This window comes from Desmodus rotundus, chromosome 9, assembly GCF_022682495.2.
Source record: "Desmodus rotundus isolate HL8 chromosome 9, HLdesRot8A.1, whole genome shotgun sequence".
Taxonomy (NCBI): domain Eukaryota; kingdom Metazoa; phylum Chordata; class Mammalia; order Chiroptera; family Phyllostomidae; genus Desmodus; species Desmodus rotundus.
The window spans coordinates 60,588,096-60,598,054 of NC_071395.1; positions in this window are offsets into that span (position 1 = coordinate 60,588,096).

A 9,959-nucleotide genomic window follows, 5' to 3' on the forward strand; every position below is an offset into this window, starting at 1 on the left:
ACCCTCCTGGTGATTGTGGCGCCAACCAGGGTTCCAGAACCACTTCTCTGTTCAGGATTCTCAGTCTCCACACTCTGAATGTTTTGGCCTGAATAATTGTTTTAGGGGCCTGTCCTGTGCTTTGTGGGTAGGGTCGCCAGATTAAATACAGGGCACCTAGTTCAATTTGAATAATACTGTTACCTGGTTTAAATTTAACTGGAAATCCTGTATTTAATTTGTCCACCCTACCCACTAATACTTTTATTTGCTAAAGTTGGCAATCCTGATTAAGATATTGAGCATCCCTGAATTCTAACTACCAGTAGCACACTACTGCCCTTTTCCTTCAATAATGACGGTTAAAAATGACTAATCTACCAGGTAGTGGAGAAAGCTAAATATAAATAAAGGAAGGGAGCAAAGGAAATCATACATTATTAAGTATAATCAACTAGAGAGCATAGTCTTGCTTCCCTAGGAAGTTGCCACTTTACATACTCCCCAGGGAACCACAGGTCTGTTGCCAGCAGATCACTGGGGGAAGAAATAGGACAATACAATGGGGGAGGTGAGCACAAGCACAGTAGGAGCCAAGATGCTGACCATAGAGGTCAGTATAGCATGGGATTGGATAAGATATGCAAACTCCAGAAAGATCTAGAAAATGGATAGGTTACAGGGTGGACCCAGTGTGAGATCTCCAGGGCTTGGGAAGCAGATTGGTTAGTTTAAAGAAGCACCCAGTCCTTCCCAAGTCTGAGATAATATAACCCAGTTTAACAAAGAACTTCTCTCTCTCTCCCTCTTCCTCCCTTCTTTCCTCCTTTCATTCCTCCCCACCTTCCTCTCTCTCTTACCTGTCCTCCCCCCTCCTCTCCCCTCCCCTTCTTTTCTTCTCTTCCCTTCTCTTTCCTTCTCTCCCTCTCTCTCTCACTGGGTAACACGTGCCCCCCTCCCTTTGCTCAGCATGTTCTCTCTCCTTAGTAACCATATGGCCCTAGCAGCTTCCAAGACTCCAAATACAGGCTTTGAGCAGGAGCCTGGGTACAGCAGCACAGCAACCGACTGCAGCTGGGAACAGCTCTAAGCTACCTGGTGGAGCTGAGTCTACTGATGCCAGAGCAATGGTATAGAATCTTTGGACACAGGCCTTTGTTTTGGCCTTGATGAAGATGAGGCTGAACTTTTTTCATGGCAGGAGGGATGGATATGGGATACTGGGAACTGGAGGACAGACTTCTATTTCCACCCCCATGAATATTATCACTAAATCTATCATTTAGAATTGAAGGGCAGATAAAGAGCTTCCCAGACAAGAAAAAACTAAAGTAGTTCATTATCACTAAACCATTATTATATGAAATGTTAGAAGGACGTATTTAAGAAAAGAAGATCAAAACTATGTACAATAAAGTAGCAATAAATACCTACCTGTCAACAATTGAATCTAATAAACAAACTAAGCAAACAAGAAGAACAGAGACAGAATCATGGATATGGAAAGCATTTTGATGGTTGCCAGTTGGAAGGGGTGTTTGGGGAAATGGTTAAAGAGGTGAGGGGAGTAAGAAGTACAAATTGGTAGTCACAGAATAGCCATGGGGATGTAAAGTACAGTATAGGAAATGGAGTACCCAAAGAACTTGTACATGTGACCCATGGACATAAATGAGGGGGTGGGATTGCCTGAGGGAGTGGGCAGTGCTGGTTGCAGGGGAACAAAGACTGTAACAGTGTAACAGGGTGCGGCCAAGAGGAGGGCCCCAAATAGGGATTTGTAATGGGTCCAGAACTCAAGGTGTCCAGGAAATATTAGAAAAATATATACAGGATGTCCTCACCCCCACAAGCCTGAGCTGGGGGAAGGGACATATGGAGCAGGGCTATTGAGAGCTGTTTTGTACAGCAACAGCTATGCAGCCAACCTCTGGCATAGTCATTTAACACATCTATAACATTTAACTGGTTTCATAGATGTTAAATAGCTGTGGCCATGCTTTGAGCCAGGGAAATGGGAGTGACTTCCATCCAAGAGGTAACTGGGAAGCAACTCCCCCTGGTTACAGCATCTGCGTGAGAGCTTGGAGAATATTGGCTCCATCCAATGGGGCCACGCCTGCCCAGACTTACTGTGGCAGCCCAGTAAAGCTGGAAGAATACGGGAATGCTGGCAGGTGTAACTGATTGTAGGAGGAGTCAGAAATGGGGCTGCAGAGGAAGACTGGCGCTGGGATTTAAACCCAGGCGAGGCAGTCATACCAGAGAGAGGACCACGTGGCTTTGGTGGAGAAGGGAGAGAGGACCACGCAGCTTTGGCAGAGTGGGGACCCTATGGTGGTGACACAGCTGACGGTACCAGGAGCCTGAATCACAGACTTCTACTTCTTTTCCTGAGATACGGTACCCCAGACTGGGCAGAGGGAGAAGGAAGGATTGTGTGCATCTGTGGGTATTCTAAAGGACTTTAGTATTATAATGAAGACATTAAGTCATTACTCTAAGTCTGTATAACTTTTAAATAAATAATTCCTTTCCTTTTCACCAGTCTCTGGCATTGAAAGATGTCTTTCCTCTGGCTGTGGGCAAGGCGAACCTAGTAGGTGGAGGGGGGGCCAGAGAGAAAGGGGGGTCCTTTTGGTAATAGTATATTGTTCCCCCCATCTGTTCTGTAACAACAGTATAATCATTAATATATAGTTTAAAAGAAAAAAGTTCTTATTCTCATGGGACTCACTTTCTAATAGGGAAGACACTCAAGAAACAAATAATATGTAATGTTTCAAAATGTCTTGGGTGCTGTGAAGAAAAAATAAAGCAAGTTAAGAGGTTAGAGGATAAGTCCTGAGAGACTGCTATTTTAGCTAAAGTAGGGGCAGTGTTTCCTAGCTTGTTTTGTTCCCCAGAAACTGCATATCATTCATTCATTCAACAAGTGTCTAATGAATGTGAGAGTTACTGCTATAGGAATTGCTGTTAGAACAATGGGTCCTGGCTGGTGTAGCTCAGTGGATTGAGCACTGGCCTGTGAAGCAAAGCATCACCTGTTCAACTCCCAGTCAAGGCACATGCCTGGGTTATGGGCCAAGTCCCCAGTAGGGGGCACTCGAGAGGCAACCACACATTGATGTTTCTCTCCCTCTCCTTCTCCCTCCCTTTCCCTCCCCTATCCAAAAGTAAATAAATAAAAAGTAAAAAAATAAAAATAAAAAAAGAACAATGGGGGAGGGGGGTACAAAAATGTTTTTTTAAGAAAACAACTTTTATCTTCATGGTGCTTACATTCCAGTGAGAAAAAAAGACAATAAACAAACAAGTAAAATATATGGTTTGTCAAAATGGAAGTGCTATGGAGTAAAATTAGTTCATACCCAACCTTTGTTCTAGTTAATAGATAGGATCCAACCTAAGCCATATTCTACATGAGTGGTCCTTAGAAAATCTGAGGTTTTGCTTGGATGACAGAATTGTTCCACTCAGAATTTAAGGTTCCTCACTTTTGTATGAATAATTGGAGTATTCACAACATCTAGCTAATTCATAGCATTTGACCTGGAGAGGGATTACACTGAGCCCTCCATACTTCCGTCCTCATCAGATAATAGAAAGGACAGATGGAGGGACTTCACTTCAGTCATGCACAGCATAACAGCATTTTGGTTGATGATGACCACATATAAAATGGTAGTCCCATGCACAGGCAGGTGCCACATCTGAGTCTCCATCAGCCTAGCTAACACTGTCTTCCCTGCCCTGCTGATTCCCTGAGACCTCATTCCACCCAACTTGTGGGACCACTGAAGCCATTTCCAGTGGCTTTCCCATTCGAACAGCCTGACTTTGTTTATGTTGTGGACTTTCCTAAAGATACTCAAAATTTCACAAACCCCAAACAATCAGCTTTTGCCCTCAGCATGAGTTATACCTCTTGCTAAGCAGCCCCAAGACTGGCACTAGTGGCAGCTGTCCTCAGTTTCCAGCTAGCCTCTCCCAGGCACCTCCAAACACAGCACAGGTGGTAACCATCTGCAGATCACTGTCTAGCTCATACCAAGTGGCCATGGGCAGAGCACAAGCAGCAGCTGTTGTTGGCTTGTACCACCGGCCCCATGAAGAGGAGCCAAAACTAATACACCCAGTGAACAGCTTCAGACCACACCAGAGTACCACATAATCACATTTACACCCAAAGAGCAAACTCAGGAGGCACCAGAGCCATGCTCAAGTGATTCTGGCTCTGCAGGGTCAATTTCTGCATAATAGCGTCTCCACTGTTATTATCACCAGTACTCACAACCAATCAACCTCTGAATCAATTGCTCCCATTTATGTGCCAACAACAATCAATGCTCAACTACAACAGGAGGCACACACAACCCACACAGGGGACACAACTGGAGCACCGGACTTGAGTGACCAATGAGACTGTACCACTGGGCCCCACAGAACGCCTATTACATAAAGCCACTCTGCCAAGACCAAGAGACATAATAGATCTATCTAATACATAGAAACAAATGTAAGGAGGCAGCCAGTATAAGGAGACAAGGAAACATGTCCCAAATGAAAAAACAGAACAAAATTTAAAATAAAAATTAAACGAAATAGAGACAAGTAATCTACTAAATGCAGAGTTCAAAACACTGGTTATGGGGATTGGAAGATGGCAGCGAGATAGGTGGGAGTGGAGTCCGGTTCCCCTCAGCACCAGTGAAAGGCCTAGCTGATCTGAGGAACAGAGCGAACAGCCAACGGTATTCCAGCATATATGAAGATTGGAGACCAAAGATTGTAGAGGACATTGAAAGATCAGACAGTAAGAAGAGTGCTTAAGGACAATAAGGTCCCTGGGTCCAGTGCGGGGGCCAGGGTGGCTGAAGACCCGGCCGGGGCACAGGGTCTGCTGCAGGATTCTTGGGAGAGAGCCAGGCTGGGCTATGTGAGAGGCCAGGTGCTTGGACTGGAGGGCTTGAATAGGAGGAATTTCTCGAAAAGAAAAAGAGAAAATAGAGGCACTCAGCGGCTGTTTAGAGAATTCTCCACAGCAGTCATGGCCTCTTGTGCCCCCAACCCCTCAGCCCCTGGACTGTGAACACTGGATAAGCAGCCCCAGCACACACCTGAAGCCCGGTTGGTGCGCACCTCATCAGCGGCCTGGGTGCCCACGCCTGAAACCCCAGGTGGGTGCATACCCCGATCAATGGCCTGGCTGCCCACCGGTGACCACCCCTGAAGCACTGGCACTCAACATCTCCCACCTAGCTCCTGCGCACACAGCCCTGCAGTGCCTACTCGCTCTCTAGGAGGAAGGCAGAAAGCCCAGCAGAGGGGAGCTGCAGGGCTAGGGGAGGCTGGAGTCCCCTGAAAGACTTGACTCAGTAGGGGGCTGAACTACCCTGAAAGAGCACCGAGAGCCCCTAGCATCTAGGACAGCAAAGACCAAGAAGGTGGAGTGTGAGTTGCCCCTAATTGGTGCACCTCAAGGACAGCACAAATGGTGGACTAAAGGCCTAGGGGGAAGCAGAAGGACCCTGAGGAACTGGACTGGAGGCTGGACAACGGCAAAGAGTGTGGCTCAGGCAGGGAGAAAAATGAAGCCAATCCCTCCACCCACCCCCTCCCATTTCACAGACAGGAAGACCAGCAGAACTGACCTGACCAGTTTAAAGCCAGCAGAAGACTCCCCACCCCCAAATTCCTTTTTCCTTTCTGTCCTTCTTTCTTTTTTTATTCCTTCTTTCTTCGTTCCATTACTTTATTATTCCTTCTTCCTGCCTTCTTTTATTTTTTTGTTATAATTTTTGTTAAAATTCCTTCTCCTTTTCTTTCCTCTGATCTTTTTTTATTCCTTCTTCCTTCCTTCCTTCCTTTCCTTTTCTATTCCTTTTTCCCTCCTTGCCTTTTCCTTTTTTTTCTTTCTCCTTTTCCCACAGGTGAGACAATAAAACCTGGAGCTCTGAAAAGACCAGAGTTAGCCCCAAACAGGGGTCATCCTAATAAATGAGACAGTGAGACAAATTTCACTTTGCTACTCCAGAGAACTTGAAAGGTGGGAGCGGTGAACACCAGTGTGGGAAACTGTTCCAAGCATGGGAAATATTGCTCAGCCCCCACTCGGAAAAGCCAGTGGGGAGTGAGGTTGTCAGGCAGGACCCATGTCCATGGATAGGTCCCGCATGGGAAATAAGGCCTGCATTGTACCTTGACTGCTGTGAGACTTGCTCTTGCTAAAACTCCCTCACCCTGAACTGAGGCAGCAAATGTTTACTGAGTATCTGCATCTTCCTAAAGTCTGCTAAACCACCCAAGTATGGAGTGTGAGCAGTTTCCCCCTTGAGCTGTAACATCCTTCTCTTTTAAGTAGTTAGCAGTATTCTGTCCTTTGTTGTCCTTAAAAGGTAATCACGTGTGGTGAATCTGTGCAGGGTAAATGAGGATCATCCTACATGTAATGTGCCCAGAAAAGCAATAAAAGCCAGTCCAGGTGGGGGTCGGCTCTCTTGGGCTCTCTCTAGTCCTCTCACCCTCTCTCACTTAGAGAGTGGCCATGCCATCCCTTTTTCTCCACAGGATGTCTGTAGGGCATGTGTATTTCTATATTGCAGCCACAACACCAGATCCTGTGGGTTGGGATCCGCGTTACACCAAGTACATCTGCTGGATGAGGAAACCCACCAACAAAGGAACCACCAACAGATAACAATGGAAGAAAGTGAAGAAGGGAGAGGAAGCCACACTAACCTCAATCCAGGACTGATCTGGAAATATAACTAAATAGTGGAGAAATTACTCAGAACAAACAACTGAACAAGAGCGAGAGAGAAGCCTCAAAATCTTGTACAAACAGAAGAACCAACTTCAACACAAACTGTCCAAATCTGCACAGCAGAATACAAGAAGTGGGGGACAGAGTGACCCTCAATTAACCACCTTGAGGGAACGACCCATCAAAGAAAGACCCAACAACAATCAAAACCCAAAACAAACACAGCCAAAATAAACGACAGCCCAAGACCAGGGAGCTCAGAAGTTTAAGGAGACAGCACCACTGAATCCCACTGGCATTCTATCATACAAGCTCATACCATAAACCCAGGGAGTCAGAATAGATCAATTTAAGAAGCAGAGGCTAACAAGAGGAGTCTCACAAACAATGGGAAGACAAAGAAACAATCCCCAAATGAAAGGAAAGGAGGAAGCCTCAGAAAGAATGCTAACTGAAAAAGAGGCAAGTCAACTATCAGATACTGAGTTCAAAGCAATGGTTATCAGGAAGCTCACTGAGCTCACTGAGCTCACAGAGAACTACCAGAAACTACAGGGAAACTACAATGAACTCATTGCAAACTATATCAACATGAAAAAGGAAATAGAAACTATCAACAAGGGCCAAGAGGAAATGAAGAATGCAATTTCTGAATTGAAGAACACAGTAGAAGGAATGAAAAGCAGACTTGATGAAGCAGAGGATCGGATCAGCGAGCTGGAGGACAAAGTATAAAACAACACCCAGAAAGAGCAAGAAAAGGAAAAGAGGCTCAGAAAGAATGAAGAAGGATTAAGGGAAATGCAGGACAACATGAAACCAAATAAAATTCGTATAATAGGGACACCAGAAGGAGAAGAAGAAGAGCAAGGTATAGAAAACCTGTTTGAAACAGTAATGATGGAAAATTGCCCTAATCTGAGGAGAGAAAAGGTCACCCAAATCCAGGAAACACAGAGAGTCCCAAGCAAGAGGAACCCAAAGAGGCCCACTGCAAGACACATCATAATTAAAATGGCAAAATTCCAAGACAAAGAGAGGATCTTAAAGGCAGCAAGGGAGAAACAGGAAGTAATATACAAGGGAGCCCCAATAAGGTTGGCAGCTGACTTCTCAATGGAAACGCTCCAAAGCAGAAGAGAATGGCAAAACATATTCCAAGTAATGAGAACCAGAGTCCTGCAAGCAAGACTACTTTACCCAGCAAGGCTCCCAGTCAAGATAGAATGCAAAATAAATAGCTTCCCAGACAAAAGAAGTCTAGAAGAATACACCTCCACCAAACCAGCTCTGCAAGAGCTGCTAAAGGGACTGCTTGAAGGAAAGGAAAGAAAAGAGAAAGATAGAGGAACACATGTAGGAAAAGATGGCAATGGGTAACTATCTATTGATAATAACCTTAAACGTAAATGGATTAAACGCTCCAATCAAAAGACATAGAATAGCTGAATGCATAAGAACACATGACCCACACATATGCTGCCTACAAGAGACCCATCTCAGGACAAACGACCTTCACAGACTGAAAGTGAAGGGCTGGAAACAAATTTTCCTAGCAAACGGACAGTAAAGAAAAGCAGGGGTAGCAATACTCATATCAGACAAACTAGACTTCCAAAGAAGGGCCATAAAGAGAGTCCCAGAAGGTCACTTCATAATACTCAAAGGAAGAATCCACCAAGAAGACATAAACATTATAAATATATATGCACCCAACATAGGAGCACCCAAATACATAAAGAAAATCTTGGAGGATTTCAAGAAAGATATTGACAGCAACACAATTATAGTAGGGGACTTTAACACCCCACTTTCAAAAATGGACAGGTCTTCCAAAAAAAAAAAATCAACAAGCATATTGTGTCACTGAACAATACCCTAGAGGAAATGGACTTAACTGATATATATAGAGCTTTTCATCCCAAAGAAGCAAAATACACATTGTTTTCAAGTGTACATGGAACATTTTCAATGATAGACCACATGATAGGACACAAAGCAAGCTTTAACACATTCAAGAAAATTAAAATCATATCAAGCATTTTCTCTGACCAAAAGGGGCTGAAACTACAAACCAACCCCAAAGGAAAAAACCCAAAACTCAAAATCATGGAGACTAAATAGCATGCTATTAAACAATGAATGGGTCATGAACGAGATAAGGGAAGAAATCAAAAATTTTCTGGAAACAAATGAAAATGAACTCACAGCAACCCCAAACCTATATGACACTGCAAAGGAAGTCCTGACAGAGAAGTTCATAGCAATACTGGCCTACCTTAAAAAGATAGAAACATTTCAAACAAACAACATAACCCTATGCCTACAAGAACTCGAGGAACAACAACATAACCGCCCAGAGCAAGCAGAAGGAAGCAAATAACCAAGATCAGAGCAGAGTTCAATGACATAGAGACTAAAAGCACAATTCTGAGGATCAATGAATCCAGGAGCTGGTTCTTTCAAAAGATAAACAAAATCACAAGCCTTTAAGTAGGCTCATCAAGAAAAAAATAGAGAGGACCAAATAAACACAATTAGAAATAAAAGAGGAGACATTGCAACTGATACCACAGAAATACAAAGGATTGCAAGAAATTACTATGAAGAACTGCATGGCAAGAAATTTGAAAACTTAGGTGAAATGGACACATTTTTGGAAAAATATAATCTTCCAAAACGGAATGAAGAAGAAGCAGAAAACCTGAATAGACCAATAACAGCAGACGAAATTGAAGCAGTAATCAAAAACTCCCAACACACAAAAGCGCTGGACCAGATGGTTTCACGGGAGAAATCTCCAGAGCATTTAAGGAAGAGCTAACCCCTATCCTTCTCAGACTATTCGAAAAACTCCAAACTGATGAAAGTCTCCCAAACTCTTTTTATGAAGCCAGCATCATCCTAATCCCAAAACCAGATAAAGACACAACGAAGAAAGAAAACTTCAGGCCAATATCTCTGATGAACATAGATGCTAAAATTCTCAACAAAATATTGGCAAGCTGCATCCAGCAATACATTAAAAAGATCATACACCATGACCAAGTGGGCTGCTGCATCCCAGGGATGCAAGGATGGTAAAATATTCGCAAATCAATAAACATAATACATCACATCAACAACAGCAAAGACAAAAATCACATGATCATATCAATAGATGCTGAAAAAGCATTTGATAAGATACAGCACCCATTTCTGATGAAAACACTCA